Source organism: Sturnus vulgaris, chromosome 6 (genome assembly GCF_052056855.1).
Source record: "Sturnus vulgaris isolate bStuVul1 chromosome 6, bStuVul1.hap1, whole genome shotgun sequence".
NCBI classification, from domain to species: Eukaryota; Metazoa; Chordata; class Aves; order Passeriformes; family Sturnidae; genus Sturnus; species Sturnus vulgaris.
The window spans coordinates 27,825,793-27,847,931 of record NC_142248.1 but is presented as its reverse complement, the minus strand read 5'-3'; the positions used below and the strand labels follow the sequence as shown (position 1 = coordinate 27,847,931).

Sequence of the window (22,139 nt, the reverse complement as noted above, 5' to 3'; positions counted from 1 at the left end):
TCATTACCAATCAAGGCAAGTCCCATGAAACAGATCAAGGGATAGTTACCTGAAGCAGCTTCAGCTCTTCCCATTTTAAACTAAATCTGAGAGAAAGATAATGAAGCATATGGGTCTCACCATACCTTAACTAAAGACCAGCACTTATATTATATAGCCCTGAACCTTTAATATGCCTTCAAGCTCCCTGGCTCTTCTGAAATGACATGATACCATCTTCCTAAACTCACACTCACCCCAGAATAATCAACTGTAACTTGCACCTTTATTTGTCAAATTCACACTGCATAATAGATAGGATAATTGGGCCCCAGTCGACTAACTTTTATGGAACAAACCTGATAACAACAGACTGATTGACAGCCCCAGCTGTAGAACACAAACACAAAGTCTTTTAGATTATAACGTCCTAAATGTTAATGCTAGGGTTGAAAAGCAAAATTAAACAATAATAAAGGACATACCTGTAACAAATGCAATGTCTGAAATTTCCCTGGGGCTTGAGTTAGGTCTGATAGCATTGTTCTAAAATAAAACTTGAAGACACTATAAAGTTCTAGTTTTAGTAACACTCCCCCAGGCCTCCCAGGGATGCCTCATCATTTCCCAGTATCTGAAGAACTACCTTCCAGACACTCACTTAGGAAGCTTTCATTTTCTTTTCCCTTTATGGACTTGTGTTTCATCTTACTTTCTACCACTGCTCCTGACTAGTCCTACTCGATCACACACACTCTGAAAATGAATATAAAACTCTAGCAGACAAAACCAGCAATCTGTTTAGTTTTGCCTCTTTGTCAGATTATCTGATCTATTCCGACTTTTAAGTTCTGTGTGAGACAAAGTGTCAGGAGAAGCAATCAAAATCATTTTTGTTTATAGTGGTCTTTTTAGTAAATGCAATCTTTTATCCATGTTCTAAAGACAAGTTATTAATGAAGTCTAATTTGTGCCATAATTAGAAGAAAGAAATTAAACAACCACTCTTTTCCTCCCAAAATAATGTTAATAATATCCATGGAATATATTACATAAACTTAGACTACATAGGTAATTAAATAATGTGATCTTGCAGCAAGTAAGGCTTGTAGATGCAGAGGCCTCCCTGAACAGCTCACTGCAAGTTACATACCTGCCACACTGGCTCTGAGAAAAATCTATGTGTTGCTTTTGGTACTTTTATCACGCTGAAGAATTCAAAACTCCCTCTATGTTTATTTTCAAATGTTAGAAGAAAATGAAAATTAGAAAAGAAAATCTGCAGATATGGCCACCTTGCATAAATCAAAACTAACGCCGCTTATGAGCGCTGGGAACAGGAGTGATCTGCAGACTCAGGACAGAGGGATGCTACAGCCTCAGAGAATGGAGAGCAAAGGCAACAGCAGTCTGACTGAAATACTAAAGCCCTTCCTGCAAACCACTCCCACTTCCTGAGTTTAAATGAGATCCAGTACCTCATCATTACATTTACAGCTGCTTATTTATTATTTGCACTACTTAAGGTAAGTAATATATCAGCCACACAACAGAAAGTTAAGCTCCTTATAGCACACAGAGAATATTTTGCCACTAACAGTTAATAGCAAATCTCCAGAAAACCTGATATGCCAGCAAATCTTTAAAAACATTTTATGTTAAACAGCCTACCTCTTCCAATGAGATCTAACAAACAATCTAAGCTGGCATGAACAACATCTGCTTGAAAAGGAACTTGGGCCAGTGGGTGAATATGTCTGGCCTCCTTTTGCCTCATGACTCTTCTCCTTGTCCTTCCAGCTCTGGGTGACTCTGGCATCCAATGGAGGCAGTGATTTTAAGTCAATGTTACAGTTCAAACTGCTTGTAGACAAGGCTACAAGTGATTGCAGGAGCTGTTTGACAAAACTTGCCTGATGCCTTGAAAGGCAATCTCACAGAAAACAGCATGCTTCCATAGATGTCTATGGGCTTTTGAAGGGCACATAATGCAAAAGGGGAGAGATAGAAGAAGGGGAAGGAAATAATTCCAGGTTGTGCAATTAGGAAGAAAAAGACACAAAGGAACACACAGGAGGAATGTCAAGATGCAGTTCTATTTGGCAACAAAGCCCCTGGAACTGCGTCCATACAGTGATGGTGGAATTTGTGTTGCTATAGTCATTTATAATTAAAATGGATATATCACTAGTGATTGTGACATAAGAAACAAACTTGTAGCAAATGCCAAGGGAAGGACTAGATGGCACAGGTGTTTGCCATTTCTTGTGTTGAAGGCATCTTTGACTTCATTCATAAGTGCTTTCTAGTCTTTCTGCATAAGCCTTTTAATCCCACTACCCTGGCAAAATTCCAACTAGGTAATTAGTTTCTGTCTACCTTAAATTTCTTTCTGTGGCTTTGATTTGTTATAGCATTATCACATCTCCTCTTAAGCGAAGTGTAATATTGTGCTGCCATGTTCCACTCCAGAAGTAGTTTTAATACACACAGAAGGAGAATGTGGTGGCTGTTTAAAAAAGCTCAGCAAACATGAAAATGTAACACAGCAAATGGAGGAGGAGATCGCAGCCAATACAAATCTGCTGCAGAAACTAAGCAGAAAATAGCTCCTCAGATTGGAACTAGACCAGAACCCTGGATTTAACATATCTGCAATTGTGAAAACTGACAGAAGATCTTTACAAACACCAACGCTCATGAAAAAGGCCTATGCTTTATCCCCAAAGACCAGCGGATTCAGTACGATTTCAAGGGGCAAAAAGACCATCTACCAAGTCACCCCTAATAATTCCTGCAAAAAACTGTTTCTTCAGGATGTTTTGGAGATCTTTATGCCCTAACACTATTTGAAGTCTTGTGATATCAGAACAAAAGGCTGTGAGACTACACGAAGTCAACTAATTTCCTTTGTAGACCACCCTCCTGTCCTGTTTTATTAGCACATATTTCAGTCTTGGAAATATATGAAAAAGTAAAAACTTCACAGACCACACTTAAAAAAACCAAAAAACAAAAAAAAAAACCCCAAACAAACATCAAAATAAGATGTTAGGTTCTTTTCCTCTACACTTATTTATGCTGTTAAAACTTGGCAGTTTAAGTTCCAGGTTGGGTTGATTTTTTCCACTTCTTAAAAATGCACCCACACTAACAATTACACTGTTCTGCTTACTTCTAAACTGTAAATGTTCAGGAAGAACACAGACCAGAAAAAGGAATTTCTTCCCTTTGTTCTTCCCAATGAAATAAGTTGCATGTATATCACATGCAAAAATAACCCCTCGGAAACTGCATGCTAGGATCTCAGGAGATGTAGAAAAAGAATTAGAGATGATAGCATTTTCTGACAGTCATTACAATTACTGCTCATTTTTTGAAGAGGAGCATTGATATTAAAGAAATATGAAAGCATCTTTTTTAAAACTGCAAAAATAAATAAACAACTGCATTAGTTAAATCCATTCTCACATCTTGAGAGGTTATTTATTTTCTCTGAGGGCTGATAAAAGTTCCTGATGACATGCTTTCTAATTTTAAAATTGCTCTCACTTCACGGTTCTGAAAAAGCTGATGTCAGGGAGCGAGTGGGTGGGTCTGTTTTAAGTGTGATTCACACATTAGATTCTCTTATCAGCTCATGCATATTCAGAAGTGCTATCCATGGGCTGTGGGGTTCAGGAGGAATCCAAAGGACCAGAAAGGAAAAGGGTCATTTGGAAAGAACTAATTAAACTAGGGGAAATAAAAAAGGAAAGTTGTTACACTATCTTTGCTTCATGCGTCAGGCATGCAAAAAATGCCCTATTTAGGCCTCAACAGAATATGTCACACCTGCAGAGAGGCTTTCCCTGTCCTGAGCTCTGGTTCTTCCCACAATCTTGTGATTCTCAATATGCAGAAGTATATCCAAGGTTGCTATGATTTCCCCCCAAAAAGGAGACATGTTTTCAAAGATGCTTGAGAAAGGAACACAAGATCCAAAGCCAAGGCTGATTCACAGGGTACTTAGTATTTGTATAAGGGTTGTGTTTAAAGCATCTTGAAATACCACACTGCCCTGCTAACATGTCATCTCTTCTGTACACACTTTTAAATACTATCTGCTCCTGCTATGGGTCTGATCAGGACAGCTCTTCCTCAAAGTAAATAATTCCCAGGACAAGAAAAGGCCATTCTTGAGATGAACTACAGCCAGGTGATGATGTCAGCTATCTAGGTGAAACTGCTGTCAGGTCACTAAACTCGTAACTTGGCCCGTTTCTCAGATCATCAGGCTGGCTAGCAGAAATCTTTCCTCGAAGTCCTTTGCTAGAGGGAAGTGCTTTGTCTCTTCCCCCTTCAACTGCAAGAGATTTGCTGGTACTGTAGAGGGTGTTATGGAGCACCAAAACGGCACGCCTGTGCCATTGTCGTGGTGGAAAAACAAAATCCAGCCGAGCAGCTATATAAGAAGATTCTGTATGGTGGCTGCTGTGCTGGACACAGACATGCCCCGAAGCACAATCATGATTAACATAGCCCATGATGAACAGCCTCATCACAAAGCCTCCACAAATCCTGCTCTACCCTAAGCAGATGAAAAAGGTTCTGTTGACTGCAGTGCACATACCTTGGTCCTCAGGAGATAGCAAGCACAGCTGAGCTGGGGGAGGTAGGAATAAGGTTGGGTGGTAGGGAGGGACTGTGTATGATACAGACACACACAACACTGTAATTAAGGGTAATTTCAGAAGCATTTACCTGTGTTTCAGTGTCTGACAACTTTTCACTTGTAAAAGCTGAAAACGCCTCAGCTCTATAGACTGATCCTGTTTTTATGTTGCTGGAATGGGAGGAGCAGAAAAATGAGAACGTCGTTTTCTGAATTAATTACCTCCTCTGATTTGAGCAACATGCACAGAAATGCAGTTTAACTCTTGCTCAGTATCTATGTGCCTACATTAAAAGAGAATTGAAATGGAGCCATGCCTTGTGTTTACAAATACAGAGCTATTGTAGAGGCTCTCCTACCTGCAGAACATAACCAAAGATGAATGCTGCCAGATAGAAAACTCAGTGTTTCTGAAGAACTATGCTAGAACACTAACTTCACCTAATATGACCTCTAGCTAGCAAAACCATTACCATAAATATCACCTTTGCGCAGTCACCACCCTAAAAGCCACTTCTTAATTTCCATTTTCTTTTTCTGCAAATCTGAGGTTCCCCATCCTTTAAAAAGTACCATAATGGGATTGAAAACCAAGCCGCAACTCATCCGAGTTATACCTCTAATTCTACAAGTGGGTCAGTTTTGGGTGTATTATATCACTTCTTTCCAATCCTATTTGCCTGCTCCCTAAGGCAGTAGCAGCGTCTTTCATCTTTGTCAAGTGTTCTGAAAGTGGGGACTCATAGACATCTGAATAATGAAAACTTTGGAGATGTCCAGAGTTAAAAAGTTGTGAGGAAAATTGCATTATAAGTCCAACATCCAGTACTTGCCTCACTTTCTTATTTACTTACTTTTTAAATTAGCTTAACAATTGTGCTCCAGGTGCTGACCCATGGTGTCACTTTCTGTCACGTCAAGGTATGTCATACTTCAGACTATGACATATTAGATATGATACTTTATGTCATGAAAAAAAAATATTTCATCCTGACTTAGTGGTGATGATGGAGTAAGAAAAAGGAAATATAAGGTGCAAATTATTTTCTCTAATTGAAATTAACATTGCAGTTTATTTTAGCCATCATTTTTCCTTAAATACATAAAACATTTCCAGAGTTTATAGCACAGTGACTGAAAGCATTAAGCAGAACAGCACAAACTGTGCCCAAGTGATACACATTATTTTCTCAAACACTCCTGTCCTGATGCTCAGCTCCCCAGTTAGTTCAGGCCTAGGCACTACAATAACATTGTCACCTTCTTCAGAACTCATTCCCATCCGTTCGTTACCTGTAGCAATTATTCCACAAGGAAATTCAATCAGCTCCATCAATGAACCTATGCTGAACCTCGTGTTGTTCTAGTATTTCAATACTTGTAAAAGCCTCCTCTGGGGCTAGAATCTATAGCATAGGAGTCTGAGATCACTAGATTATTTTACTCCATTCGACTGCAAATTTGACCCCGTTTGACCCTATACCTGTACATATATCTAAAAAACCTGTAACTCATCTATGTTTACTGTTTTAATATAGTCCAAATCAATTTTTCCAGTTTTCTTTCTTGCTTCCACTGTGCAAAATAAGTATTTTCTGAGTAGGCCAGTGCATGGCCACTACAACATAGAACATAGTATCTGCTTCCTGCCAGTGTGATATGCAAATCTTATTCATATCTTTATGGTATTTTCCTTTATTTCTCTTTTGAACATAATTTTGCACTCCTTCCTATTTTTTTCCAAAGCAGCAGGGAGCAGTATGTAGCTGAACTAAATTTCCTGCAGCTCATAAATATGAACAAGCTCTATCTGAACAAGTCTTGGAGTAATGACCGCTGATAATCCATCCGGGTAGAACTAAGAACAATTATGACCTCCATTTCAATGTTCAAAGCAGCAAAATCTTTCTGTAACAGAGCTAATCTGTCACTGACAGCAGAAGGCACCACAATCAGCTGAGGAAACACTGAACAGATTCTGGTGAACTGTGTGGTAGCAGCAATTAACTTTGGATTGTCATGTACCCACCTCTGAGAAAGAGCATGACTGTGTCCCTTGCTAGTATCAGACTTATTTGAAGATTCTTCAGCATTACACTTACATCAGCAACACTGGCTAGGGGGCTCCTCCTCACTCACTACACAGTGCCATCTATCCCTTTAGGATATCTGGTTGCTCACACTCCCCCACTATCAATCCCAACCCAGCCAGCAGCAAACAAAGAAGCATGACAGTGGTCAGAGCAGCATACAGAGGAAGATGATGCTGGTTAGTGCCAGACACTGTTTGTAAGGGAGAAGAGTTTACTGTAAGTAGAATGCTAAACTAGGGATGGGCTCTTACCTATTGAAATAAATCAAGATATTACATAAATTTTTGACACAATTTGAGCTGATATATGCAACAGGAGAAAAAAAAGGATGGGAAGTATCATTTGTTTTTGTATTCAATTCCATGGATTGATTTGACCACTGTTAGCAGACAAAGTATCATAGCAGCTGCTTCTTCTTCACTGACAATTCTTAACAATTGAAAAAAAATCTTCCTGTCATTAATCCTTCCTGTCAGAGCAAACCTTATCCTGCAGAGCATACCTGTCTTGTAATGCAAGTCAGTTGCTGCAGAGATAGGGACTGAATTCACTGTAAACATGGACAGGACTTTTTGAGGAGTTCCTGTCACAGACTGGAAACATAATTGACCCTAAAAAAAAAAAAAAAACAAAAGAAAACAAAACTATTTGATAAGTGTCAGATCATCAGGTCTGGGAATGACATCAGCCATACCTGTCCTAAACCCAAACACAGATCCACAGATCTATCCTAGGCAGACAAAGCTACTCAGCATAATAAAGATGAAAGGAGCAGGAACTCATACTGTGTTTGCAGGACCTAGCAGCCCTCTTCAGGATGTGATTCAGGATGAGTGTCTCACATTGGTGCTCCAAAACTCTGTGACACATCTCATTTTTCTTCAGAGCCTATACAGTGCCTTAAAGTTTAGTTACTCAGAATTAGATAGCACGAAGAACTTCCAAAATGCTTATGGATCAATTACAAATCCAACTTTCTCTGGGAGGAAGACTGACAATAACAAACGGTAAATGCTGTTTAGTCATCCCTGACTGACAATTAATAATCAGTTCCAATGCCAGCACTTTCCCTCCCATCATACAGGTATATCCATATAACAGCCCCATAAACCTACCAAGTGCCTCTTTACTGGAAATAAGCCCCTATCTCCAGGAGCTGACTGTGCTCTACTCATCCCTCCAGCCCTACAGAGTGCCCAAAGCAGCCCTTGAAGAACAGGTATCCTAGGTAAAATCCCAGGGACACAGAAGCAGTAAATGCAAATGGAGCAGCTGCCAAGGTGGATGGATGTCCCTGACACCACAGTGAGCATCACAGCCTCTTGCTGCTCTCTATTTGGAACTGAAAGGACCATTTGTAAATCATTTTTAATTGTCATGTTAAAGTGCACGGAGTGCAGCAATCAGAGGGCTGGTGGTGTTAAGAGGCCTGACACCACCATCAGGCACGGATCAGCAGACAGGATAATAGGAGGAGAAGCTGCAGGGTTACACAAGCAGGCACAGGCAGTCAAGTGGGAATCTGAGAGAAGAGGGCAAGTGCATGCCCTCTCCCTGCTCTCTTTTGGGGAGAAACTCATGTGAACTCAATGGCAACACAACCTCTTACATCATGCATTAACTTGGTCCATTGAAAGACACACAAGTCAAAATCTTTGGGGGATTTTTCACAATGAAATAACCGGGTCACTTTCAATTTTTCTCTTTTTAAGCACTGGGAAGTGGCTTCTCCAGCTTCTAATAATTAATCTCTATCTTGACTAGAAATCATCAAGAGAGGTTGCTGCTGAAGTTCGGCAGGTTCTGACAAGCTACTCATCTTTTTGGTATTATGCCTTTAACCACTTCTTAAGTGCAGTGGTTCCTAGAAAATCTCACCAAGCCAGGGATCTTCTTTCCAGAAGACATGGTTCTCCAGGAAAAGATATTCAGAATCAGAAAGGGTGAGTCACTCTGGAAGTATCCTTTCAGTAAGTCCTATACTAAATGGAGAAAGAACTTTTTAGGTTGATCTAGAAGCATAAGTTCAGTTGTTTCTCATTAACTTGTCTGCCTCAGGGTATTTGTGAAACTACAAACATAGGTTTGGATCCTGTTTGTAAGAAGTAATAATACACAGTAATGGGTGTTCATTGACCTTCACATGCTTCTCACAGCATTACTTGCTATTAAAAACTCTACAGCACTTTAAACTGAGGTGCCTGCCGTTGAGTTCCAGAGGACAAAACCTCTCAAATTCCTTGTTCACCTCTCTGATCAGTCAAATATGGGGAGCATAGAAAAGCATGGATCAGGTATCCAACCCTGCCTTCACCACAAAGTAGTCAGACTACTGTACTAAGAAGTCCTGGGTGCATTCTCTCAGTAGGTACAATCATTATGCGAAACAGCAGGCAGCAGGAGAGAGGCACAGAAAAAGGTTCTGCTTCACTGAGGATTCTTATTACTGCTTAAATACAGAAGATTGGATTTTCTTTCATTATGACTCCCCAGGAGACCAGGAGCCTTGCAGATCTAGGATGTTTTGTAATCTGACATAAGGGACACCTGTTCATCTGCAGCACATGGATTCACTTAGCAAACACATTTTGATTGTACTGAGAGCAGCAGAAAAGCTATGCTTGCAGTTTGAGGCTGGAAGGTAGAAGTGGCTAACTGCTGCCCTTCAGTCTCCAAAAAACTGCTTTGATTGCTGTTACCCTATTTATAGTTTCAAAGAGCTATCCTTGAAATTAGAAATTGAAGAAGTTGAGAACAGTCATAGCCATGCCCACGTCTTCTATAGCAGCACTCCCATGGTCATTTTTCTGCCAGCCAGAAATTTGCACTATGATAAATGAATTTCATTATAAATAAATACAGAAAATAAATACAGAAAATAAATACCAACTTTATATTATGAAAGCATCAGAAGAAGGCTCCAAAACTTGGTTCATTATGTTTAAGAACAAGTCCAATGCAATACTGATCAGGAGAGAAGCAGGCTTATCTTTTCTGATATTCTTACTGAAGCTTTCTCAGCCGTAGGGAACAGAGATGATGCACAGTAACAAACACAGCCAGTTTCCTATGTCCATTGAAGATTTCAGTGGCCTGCTGAAAGGAATTCCACTACAGGAACTGTCAGGGGAACTTTTCTAGAAGCTTTGAACACTTAGCTTTTCCTTCTCTCTGTAAGGCATGTGATTGCCACCATGCTCTCTTATCTAAGCAACCACCTAAGTGACAAGAAACTGGACCGTTGATTTGGTTGAAAAAGTTTTGGCTGTAGTTTTCATTGCTGTAGTTTCCATCTGACCCCCAAATTATTTTTTTAAGGGTTCAAAAATATTGTTCAGAGTTTGGTTCTTTTCAGTGCCTGGTACTATTTCCTAACCCTCTACACTGGGTGAACTGAGAAGGAATGAAATAATAAGGTCACACTCAGCAAAATTGTTAAGAAAATCTGCCCCAGTGGTAGAACTGAAAGAACTCACAGAAAAATAAGGTAAAAAAGAGCAAGCTATGAGAAGTGTGGGTTTTCCCCACAGAGCTGTGTAGAACATTGATACTGAAGTGTACAGATGAAAAATTAAGTGTTAGCTTTGTGAATTACTTCACTTTTGACCACATTAGCAGGAATATGTAATTGTTTTTAAGCTCAAAGAAGAACCTGAGGATAACACTATCCACTCTGACAATATACCAAAACAAGAATACTAGGGAATCTTAAACAAATATGTGGAGAACCTTTTCCCTTACTGCCACTCCCAGTTCTAAGAATCAAGTAAATAGACAATTCTGACAGATAAGCTTTGGTAAATGTATTTCAAGCAGTTTAACACATTACTGTAAACACTTGTCTAACCCACTACTTTACTAGAGAAGTCTACCTTCAAAAGTAAATTTAAAAAATGGGGGATTATTCCATCCCTTATTTGCTCTAGGTTACAGTCCTAATCAGTATCTTAGCACAAACCCTCTTCTCTGATTGATTCACTTGAGTTGTTCGATTGTAAATCAGTTGTGAAAATGCAGACACTCCCCTCATTTTGTCACTCCATTGGCAAAAGTGATAACTATATTTGCACTGAAATAGAATCCACAACTGAGAAATGCAGTGCTAAATACACTCATTTCTGCCCTGGTCTACCTGTGGATGTCCTAGGATCATTCAGGCTATCCCATTTTTGACATTTTATTCAATTTAAGGTCTTACAGCAAAACTGTGGTCTGCAAACACATTCATCAGGCCACTGACCAATTCAATCGATTTGTCTGCCTTCCTTCCTTTCTGAACCACAATTCTTTTGACACAAAATGCCTGTAAAGCCACTAGCAATCTCTTTCCATCCAACCAGTTCCCTCTGGAATTGCTGAAGAACCTTCCTTCTACTGGTGCTGTCATTCCAGAGAAGCAACATTTCACCAAGGAGCATGGTACAGAAGTTATGTGAATGGTTTTGATTTCACACACTTTGCTTTCAGTTCTGTGATTGGTGCTCTAAGGTGGAGATAAATACATAGAATAATGCAAAAGAGATAAGCACAACACAATCCACCAAAAGGAGTAACTACACAGGACAAAAAACAAAGAGAGGCTCAAGAAACTCTTTAAGTCACACTTTTTTTTAAAACTTAGAAAAATCTATTTCTTGGCTACCTTGATTTTATGTAGGAAATTGGGGGTTGGAGGTATTTAATTTATGCTTCGGGGGAAAACAGAATGTTACCCCTCCCATTTGCAGTTTTCTTTGGTTCATTAAATGAAAGAAATTGATTTGGCGAAGGTAATTTTGTAATTAAAAAGCTTATCATGGCTTTCTCTAATGAGCTAAGCAAACAGACAGTAATTCAATGACAATATTTACACAGTGCACACTGGGGGACGTTTGTTTATAAAATTAAATAATAGAAGGAAATGGGAGGAAGAGAGAAGGGAAAGAAAGCAAAGGAGAAGAGGTCAATTCTAGATCCAAGTTCATCCCAGGACACTGGTCCTCTGACAGCTTGCTCCTGTTTCCATTGTATCACAGCAGCAAAAAGAAGAAAAGACTGTAAGCGACCTAAGCTACCCCCTTGTGTAAGTGGGCTTTTCAAAGACTGAATTTACTATGCTCTGCTCTCCAGCTGGGACCATAGCCAACTCTCTATTCAGGATTTCAGGAACAGCTTTATACTCGTGCAAGACTAAGAATTACCTTTCCAGGATACATTTCCTCCCTCTAGGGTGCCAGAGGCTTCACACACAACAACTGAGGGCACAGTATGGAAGGGAAGACAAACTCTTGAGAACTGTAGGTAAACTTGACTTCAAAAAGCTCTTCTGTTACATTTGGAATGAAACTCAGAACTCAAACTACCTCTTTTTTACCTTCAGAAAGCAAGAAACATGACAAAGATCCTTCCTCAAGCAAAGCTTTGTGCATTGCAGGATGAAAAAAAAAAGACAGAGGAAATCCAGCAGTTCCCTGGAGATTTTTTCCCTCTTGGTCTGCTCTGTTATGCAGAGGTACACCATTCCCACCCTAGGGGAAAGATTCCTAGTATAGAAAGGAGGAAGTCTCCTCTGCCCCTGCTTTCCTCAGCCTTCAAAGTTTGTTCTCCAATCATCTTTCCCTGCTCTGTGTAACTATGGATAGTTTAGGAGCAGAGGGAAGTGAGCTCTGGAAAAGACATTCTCAGTTTTCTGAGTTTCTCACACTTAAAAAGCTGTTCCTTCTATTCTTGAAAAGAGGCCTGGCTCAGATACTGCAGCAATACACAAATGCAATTCTAGGGAAAAAGATGAGTCCTAAAAAGAGTGAGCAGAAGATCAGTTAGATATGAGACAGCAGAGAGACAGGAAAATGCTGCTAAGAAAAAGGTTAATAGTGGGAGCAAACTCACAAAGCTTAAAAGACCAGAGGGAGAACAAAATGGGAACTTCAGTGGACAGAGTAAAAGAATATGTGGATCTAAAAAATTGTCACGTTTCAACTCAGAAATAGCTGTCTTCTGATGCCTAGCATATGTTTTCAAACCCTTCTTTACAGCTATAATGTAGAGCACAAAACTCATATTAACAAAGAAGAATAGTTTAGGAAATTTGACCCTCAATTTTCCAGATGAATTCCCTTATAAAGGATGGGATAAATTCATTCCTATGCATCATCAGAGGTCAGCATATCATTGTGCCTCATGGATATATGAGGGGGGACATAACAATGAGACCTCCTTCTTTCCTTAATATTTATTCCATGATAAGACAATCTACCTCCATTCTGAACTGAGTCCAACAGGAACCACTAGTACAGCCTATGTTCCAGCACCTCCTGAGAGCATGACACCAAAAGGCATTTTTAGATTTAAAAAAAGAACAAATGAATTTCCTGTCTGCTGAGTCCAGGTCCACACCTACACTTTTCTGAATAGCCTCTCAAAAATTAACACCAACCCAATTTACTAAGTTAATAACTGATTTCTGTGGTGTAAAAAGGTATCTGCAACTTACATAGAGTTGCATGGAGCTCAGTCAAACTGCTCACATACTACATACCTGATGCTGCCTTACAGTAGAAAAGGACGTTCTCCATCTCTGCTTTCCTCAGAGGTATTCTTTACATATCCCACTGTTTCTCCAAAACTGGATACTGCATAAGAGCATTTTGAGACCACAGGGCAGGCTCTGAAATTCTGCAGGAACTGAACTCCTTGCTGAAGAAGCTGGACATAGCCTGCTCCTATGTCTGAGAGCACACTCACGATAGATAGAGCACACTCCATTTGGAACAGGATAAAATCTCTAAATCAATTGGAGAGACACAGGGCAAAACAAGACAGATAAAATCACAACCAAGCTGAGCATCTGTAATAATCCTTAATCCATTCTCCTAGATAGGAGCCTCCTGTGACTTCTCCAATATCACACCCTGTTGGCTGTCCCTGAATGTTCTCTGACAAGAGAGCATGATTGCACAATCATTAATACCAGACATCCATACATTCTAACAGTACTAATTTGATACATATCAGGCATCATCTCCGTAAAATTAGCCAGGGAACATGATAGAACATTTAAGGCTATTGTCATATCAGTTGGGGTTGAAAGCACCTGACCCAGCATATATTCAGAAGTGCAAAAGCAGACAGTCCAAGATCCAGCACAAAGTCTCTAAATACCCACCAAAATAATTTGAACAAATCCGAGAAAGCAGAAGAGATTTATTGGTGTCATGTGGCCCAGATTTTCTGTTTTTATTTGAGATGTCCTAAAGTTGCACCACTGAAATATTGCCATTATGCACTGCAGGGAGAATCTCTCAGTACACAGGCATAGAGGCAGAACTTAGGACCAGAAGTACCCTGCTTGCTATGACTCTCAGTCAAATATGTCTAGGAATTGCTGATAATTAAGACTTATGAATCTCAGTACCACACACTCGACCCTGCAAGCTAACAAGCACCCCATGAGTTAAAGGAATTTGATATACTCACAAAGGTTACTAATTGGTTGCCAATTAACTGAATAATTGGTTGCCAATATTTCTCCCAAATCCCCTTTTCAACTATACTTTCTAGCATAAAAACTACTTTCTTGTTCTTCATCCTTTGTCTTCACTCATCCTTATAACTCTTCCTTTAAGTGCTTTTGAATCCAGGAGCAATCCCTTCAGGAAAACAAAGTTAGCCAGTGATGATTTGCTGGCAAGAAAACAGACAAGAACCCAAGAAGCTGCCTAGGTCAGACCTCAGGGTAGAACTGTGCCACTTCATTAGCTGCAACAGTAACATGAAAATCCCAGTGGCTCTGCAGTAATAAATATGTAATAAATACTACCTTTATACATAACAGAAAAACCCTGCAAGTTACACTTCTGGGGAATAATTCTGCTTTGTGCTTAAGCAAACTGACTAAACAGAATATAGCAAGGCTCTTCCATCTCTTAGTTCTGTAACCTAATATTTTCAGCAAAGCAGCAAATACATTTCTTATTTCTGGGTTTTTTTTGGTTGGTTGGTTAGTTTTTTGTTGTGTTTAGGTTTGGGGTTTTTGTAATGTTGAACTTGTAATTGATTCATTTATGGGAGACTGGGTGTAGCTGCCTGTATGGGTGCTCCCACAGGACAGAAGCAGAGCTGCTCTAGCAGGCAGCACTGCTCATGAGCTTAGACTGTGGACACAGAGCAAAAGGTCTCCAACAGCTCAGGTAGAGACAGGCATTGGTTTTTGGAAGAATAGGACCAGACCTACGTTCAGTACCATTATGCTGTATTGTAGGGACTCTTTTCTGATTGGGTAGTAACTGTTGGGAACTCACCCTGGATTTCCTTTGACCTGAAAGAAATTATACCTGAGGTGACACTACACAGAGAAGAGTAATAGATAATGACTTAAACATCTGAGGGCCACCTGAAGAGAAGGTAAGTAGAGGAGCTATTGAAAAGAGCAGAACTGAAAAATGATCCACACATCTTCCACGTTACTGGCAACTCAGGGTGGGTTTTTTTCCTTTTTATTTTTTTTTAACTGTGGGAAGTGAGGCTGTCGTGATGAGGAGAGAATGAGGTGGCTGTGAGGTTTCTCCAAGGAGTATTTAACTACTCTCTGGGTATTTTAGTGCTTGCACACGTGAAACACTTGAGTATTAGCTTACCACTCTTTCTCCAGTTAAAAGCATTAAATTGCAGATACCAAGTGTTTTCCTCCCCTCATTCTCTTTAAAATTCCCTAAAGCTAAAGCAGTTTTGTCATGACTCACATTATAAAAAGAACAAGCTATGTGACTGCTCCCACTTATCATGCACATGTACAAAACAAATATTCTCTGTCCGCTCTACCTTGACTTGCTGGTGCCTGCAGTCCTATCATCACAGCCATCTGTTTAAGCATTAATGCCAAGCTCTGCTCCATGAAGTAATTTCTTCTTTTTTTTTTTCCTCTTTTTTTCCCCCCTCCAGGCTGGAAATCTCCCCCTACTCCATTATTCTTCTATCACTCCCATTAAATTAACTAGAATTTGTATAGGACAATGTAAAGAAAAATTAGGCTACAACATGAGTGAAATCCTAGATGGCGACAGAAAATACCCATTCTCTGATCACAGAGACTGGACACAAATCACAGTACCAAAGAGAATTTGAAAACAGACACTCTTTATGATTTTATCCACAACCACTTATCTCCCAGAATATATGGTTATTCTTCTTAGAGTTATTCATGAACATAATTCATTCAGTGACATGATCTGATCACTGTTATACCTTTTGATTCAGCAAATTTGTTAGCGATGGAAACATGATTAAGTTTCTAAATTAAAAACACACTGAGGAAACTGGTGAGGCTTTACATTAAGTTCATAAGTCTTCTCAACGAAAAGATTAGCTGGGTTTTCTCCATAATCAAAGTAATGTCAGTTTCTGGAATAGAGGCTTTTCTTTTGAAAAATGATACCACCTCAGCCCCTTTCAGCTCTCAGCTCACAATGTTACCTCTGCTGCAGTTACAAAGACATCCAAAGTAGGGTATGAACTTTCATGAAGTCACATGAAAAGTTAGGCTTTAATTGCCACTTGAGCTTACCTTTCAGAAGTTGCAACAAAGAACAGAATTTAACCATGTAGAACAGGTGTCATTTTTGGGACAAATAACAAATTAAATTTCCAAATTCAATAAAACAGATTAAAAAGCTTTACAAGATAGGAAATAGCTCTTCAGTAAACCCTCACAAAGTACAGAATTTTTGCAACTACCTCTGTAACTTCTGCTCTTTGTAGACTATGAACATAACCCTTTACATATGTATGGAACTGCTGAAATTATGAAGCACGGGACCTTATTTTGGTGACAAGTCCTTTGAGCGGCACTGCTTCATCTCTGGTAAGGATGAGCCTCCAATCTTCTGAGTCCTTGCTAAAATAATTCAGATTCAAGGAGCTTTGGATCTGTTCCCATTTTCAATGTAAAAGCAGAAAGAAAACACTGCCAAAGGCTTGTGCACATTTGTACATTTATCACAACCAAATTTCAAACCTCAGCCTTTCCAGTCTTTCTGAGGGATGGATGAATGGTTAAAAACCTGCATTGCCATTTCATAGCTCGACTCTTTTCTTGTAATAGACACCCAGGTGGAGCCAGAGGGTTCCTTACTACTACAAAGTTGTGTTGCACACTGCTCTGACTCATCACCAACACTTATGACCAACACAGGTTGCACAGTTTCTGAAGGCAGCACTTCTAACTCATTTTTACAAAGCCTTTTATCATCAATACTGTGTATAAATCACTGAGTAATAATTATTATGGTCAGATTTTTAACTCACATAAAATAAAATCCATGCAATTTTGGGCCTTCGTTATTCCTCATGGACTGAACCATATTTCTGTGAATGGATTTGTTATTCAGAAACAGCCACCAAATAGTTCATTTGAGCACATTTCCGCCTCCAGAACACTTGTGAGCTGCTCACTTCAATTAGCTGCTATTCACAGTGCACAAGTGGTAGCACAGTACTGTTCCCAGTTCCTGACTACAGGGAAAAAAGTTTTCAAATGGGGGAGTGATGAGCAGCAAATGCTAAATCACTGTGCATAAATACCTTTCCGAGATAGATGACTGCATGGCTACATGCTCACATTGAAGTCTATGAAATCTACAAAATAAAGAAATGCTTTTACAAGTACCTTCAGGAAAGGAAGAATCTGACCCCACATACAACTATAATCATATTCAGTACTTTATTTCTAAAATTATTTACGAATTACCTTTTGTATTAAGCAGCAATTTGATATCCACGAGTGAGATTTTTAAACTCTTGAGCAGTGGCACTATACTTCAGCAAGAATTCATTGCTGTTTTTCAAATGGAAAGAGACATATCCAAGGAAACTCAATATTTTAAGCAGATTCTGCAAAACCAAAACCACTACTCTTCACTGGCAATCATCACCACTTCCTTCTCCCATTTTGTGTGCTGTATACATATGTGAGTAATGTAATCTTCCACCCAAAGCTGTGACGCTAAAAACCCACCCACATTTTCCCACTACCTGATAACTAATCACTGCAAAGTTCTCTTTGATTACAGTGTGAAGCATAATAATAGCCATAAAGGGAGATGGCCGAAAATTTATTGGCATCAATCTCAATAGCTAAAAGCTGGTTATGTTATTTCTGTACTGGAAGAAGGAGAGGTGCTATACTATATAATTTAGTGACTGGATAAAAGCATTCTGCTGCCATGGTTGAGTTGTGGCACGTGATGATTGCACAGTGACATTTGGGTGGCTGATTGATGGAGAGCTTTTGCAACACTGGGTTTGACAGGGTGTGGCTGTGCCATGACTTTGCTGAGGTGACTTAATTGTTTTTAAGGTGAGGAATAGACAAGAAGCTGTTTGAGTTGACAGAAGTCAGAAATGAGATATAGTGAGTACCACTCTAGCCATCTATAGTAACAACATCTGTTCCTTCTGAGTCCTCTTTTAATTTTGAACCGTCAGTAAAAAAGACAAAATACCCAATGCTGTAACTAATGTCAGAAGAAATCAGCCAAAAATCAAGAAAATGAAAGGCAACAAACTTCCTACGTTTCTTTCAGCCTAGCCACCCTAACCCCCCTGGCTCTTCAAAATCCTTCCTCCCGTTTGCCAATAGAGTGCTCACCCTCTCTTTATTTTTAAAAGTATTTTTTTTACAGTTAAGGGCTGACTGTAGGCTCCAGGGTTGATGGGGACTTCGATTCGATGCTCACTTCAAAGGGAATGTGCTGGGTGCTTACACACGAATGACATGTCATCACTTCTCTCGCTGCACGCAGTGTGCCCTGATGAATAATCGAGGCAGCTTTTATAGAGATGCGAGAAATGCCGATCACAGTTTGTCTCTGAGTCAGTTGACATTTTTATTTTATATATAAAGCAAATTAGGGTGGAAGACAGAGAGCAAGAGATGAGGCTGTGTGCCAACCTCTTCAGATCTCATTTAGTCTGTGTTACAGAGCACTTAGTCTTTACAATCCAGCATGCTAATAAGGGACATATATCCCTTCTCTGAGAAATTAATAAATCTTGAGACAGCTTAAAGGAAAAACAAAAATTTACAGCTTTCATTGTAGACATCAGTGTTTCTGTACGTGTAAAGGGATTAGAGAGGGAGGGGAAGGATTTGGAACATTGCTGAGGAAAGGGACACGGGGGTGTGAGATATTTCCATAGGCTAAGAGCTGTTCCAACATTTATTAAAACTAACCTGATAATTGCATTGGACACAAACAATGACAGTGAAAAACCAGCTCCCTTTATAAGAACTCTGCCACAGTGCTTTGAAAGCTCTGTTGTCCTTGTGATAGTCCCCCACCACCCTCCCACTGTGCTTATTTCAGCTTGAGGGTACTCCCAAACCTCAGAGACACATCAGCTCACTGAGAAGTGAGTGACAAGAAGTGTAGACCATCTACCTAAAAACTTGGTGAAAATACAAACTAGACTCCTTTTCAGATTTCATGTTTTTGAAGAAACTAGAGTTTCATTAATGCTTGAAAAGCCTGACAAGAAAAAAAAATCAGAAATTTCACAGGTGGGAGAACTGAAGCACAACATATCAACAGCAGAGCTTGGAAAAGAGCTTGGAAAAATCAGCCATAACTTTTTGTCTATTCCTCGACATTTTTGCAGTATTTTCACTTATCTCTGAGTCCATCTGCTATCTATATCAGAGTCATTTTCCAGAACACCTCAAAGTGAAGCTAAAGCCAAAGCCTACTTTTCTACCATAATGTTTCAATAAACAGCTAGGTAGGTCCTGATAGAGAGACCACCGTGCATAACCAGTAAGAGCGAGGATCCTGGGAGGTACATTGGAACAGCCCAAGTTTCACATTTTTGGCTGATCCTGCTTGAGGGATGGTCTGTTAGAATAAATATATTTATTGTTTTTTAGAGAAAAGGACTGTTTCTTACTAATCGACCTGTTCCAGACCCAAGTTTCGTCAGCATAATATCTACCTGCAGGCTAACTTGCAATTTAGTACATGATTACCTACTGCCAGTGAATCCTGAAACTTTACAGTCCAGACAGTCAGTGCTGAAAAATGTTAAAAATATCACTTACTGTATTTAGTGGAAGAGGAAAGGAAGTGGGAGAAGAAAATAGCACCATACTTAAGAGGAAAAAAATTGAGGTAAAAAAAAAAATGAAGAAATAAAGCAGGAGAAAAGGTAGATGAGATGCAACAAGAAGAAGTTGAGACAGGAGGGCAGAAATGGATAAAGGGCAGCTACAAAAGGACAGAAGTCTTTAAAAGTTGGAAAATAAATTACCTGTTTTTTCTCCTCAAGTGAACTTCTTGTGCAACATGGCTGCAGCAAAATTCACTTACAATCCTCCCCTCTACCTGCTAAAAGCAGACCAAGATTTCTCAGCTGAACTGCCAAAACCGAAATTTTACAGCCAAAATAAAGTAGATTGGGAATGCTGTCAACATAAGAGCTTGAGCACACCACTTCCCATTTTATGTGGGCATTGGAGTAACAATAGCAGCAGTAATCCCTGGCTAAAGGGTAGGTGTCTAAGAAAACCACCCCTCACAGGCTTTGGAGCTGCAACCAAAGCCAGGCTGCTTGGCCACCACAAAGCACTCAGTGGTAGAAACCTGCAGTCCAGGGAGTGCAAGGCACCCCAGCATCCAATTCCTCTAGTACAGGCAAAGGTGTCAGAGGAGTTACTCTGAATTACCACTCTCAGCAAGGTAGCACTAACATGCACCTGCTTCCTTGAACTGTCCTGGCTGCTCCTATGACCACTGGAGAAATCAGTACATGGTGCCTAACACTGGGACCATGAACCACTGTTTGGTCTCTGTCTTCTCTCTGCCTCTTTTTGCCTCACAGCTTCATTTCCCTATTAACCAAAATATTTCCATTTGTATTTTCCCCCTGTTTACCCTTTTTATTGTGCTTTACTTATGTCCTTCATTTTCAATTAAAACAATTATGGAACTATCTAAAAATAGTCCTTTTATTATAATTATTCTATGTGCCTTTTTCTGCAGTCTCAATATTCTGAAAAGCAAATTGTTTTCACTCATACAGAAAATTAATTCCGTGTTCTAGCTCTATGTAAGATGCAGTAAGAATTTTCCTTTTAATTTTGGAATCTCAGCATTTCTAATCTCAGAACTGTGTGCATCAAAAGAAAAAAAAAACCCAAACTAGACAAAACAAAACCACTGTAAAAAAATTCATGTAATAAAGGATGATAATAATACTAATAATACTAAGAGTAATAACAACAACAACTATTATTACTATTATTATTATTCAAAGTGTAGCTAAGATTTTCTTCTACACAGATCATATAACCTCAAGAAAATATTTGCTCTGTTGAGTTGCATATTTCCACTTTTATGGACTCTGAGATGAATGAACATGAGTTAAAGATAGTTCACATGATTATTCTTCTCTCCACTCCCTTATAAATTTTAAAATGTCTTTGCATTAATGACTTAAGTGGTTAAATAATCTAAAGCTGTTTGCTTTACACTGAATCAAAATACCGATATTTGATTTTTTTGTATTTTCTTTTGTTAAGCTAATGAGTTAAAATATCCCAGAAGCACAATGCCACATCAGTGTGTCACTGACTGCAAAGCTGAGGCTGTGGCCGAATTTTGGCAGCTTGTTACTGGGCAGAGACACTGACTTTGTCTCTCTCCTATAAATTGTTTTGCTTATACGTTGGGGTAAAAGAAATTTTCCAGATGGGAAGACGCTGAGAGTTTTTCTAATTTTTTCAGCAGTAAATGTTTCTTTTTAGTTTAATTTCGTGGTTATAAAATGCTCCTGTTTCATTTGTATGCCTGTTTGGGGGTCTGTACAAGATTCAGATTCATTATCTTGTTTTATCAAGCATGTAATAAATAAGTACAACTAATTTGAAACTTTCCATTTGTTCATGTTGTTTATTTCTGTATCTGTACTAATCACAGTTTTTCTAGCTCTCCTTTTTTCCTGTTTGCTGTACTTTTATTATTGTTTTCTTATATTTGACTGAAGTTCCTCACAGTCATGCTGTCATATACATTCATATAACATAAACTGCATTGGGACATTGGGATCCTGATACTTAGAGGAATTTGACGGTGATCAAAACCAGACCAAATAAACAAGAAGTAAAGGTAAGTTTTTCTCTCAGCTGTACATTCATGATTATGGCATTGAGAGAAGAAAAATACAAAACAGTTTTCTGGTCAATTTATTATAGCTATCTATATTCTGTGGTAATGCCTGAATACCTAGTAACTATCCTCCAGGACAGCACAAGTACAAGAAAGTCATCTACATTGAGACAAAGAAGAACAACGAAAAATTCAGATCTAACTTATAAACTTCCATCTCCCAACACATTTAAAATAATGTTCTGCTTCTTTATTTGACCTCTAGCTCACTCAGCCCAC

At 39.2% G+C, this 22,139-nt stretch overlaps 1 protein-coding gene and 1 long non-coding RNA gene across 20 annotated transcripts in view; one reads left to right on the top strand and one right to left on the bottom strand.

Moving 5' to 3' along the window:
* NRXN3 (neurexin 3) overlaps positions 1–22,139 on the bottom strand; it is a 945,575-nt gene that overhangs the window by 403,862 nt on the left and 519,574 nt on the right. The window lies entirely within an intron of this gene.
* Positions 1–22,139, top strand: part of LOC148223382 (uncharacterized) — an 89,786-nt gene that overhangs the window by 55,321 nt on the left and 12,326 nt on the right. Inside the window, exon 2 of one of the 4 annotated variants that reach the window (XR_015804650.1) lies at positions 16,462–16,564. The exons of the other annotated variants lie outside the window; for them this stretch is intronic. This is a non-coding gene — a long non-coding RNA (uncharacterized LOC148223382). The remainder of the gene's footprint in view (positions 1–16,461; positions 16,565–22,139) is intronic. 4 annotated transcript variants of the gene reach the window in all.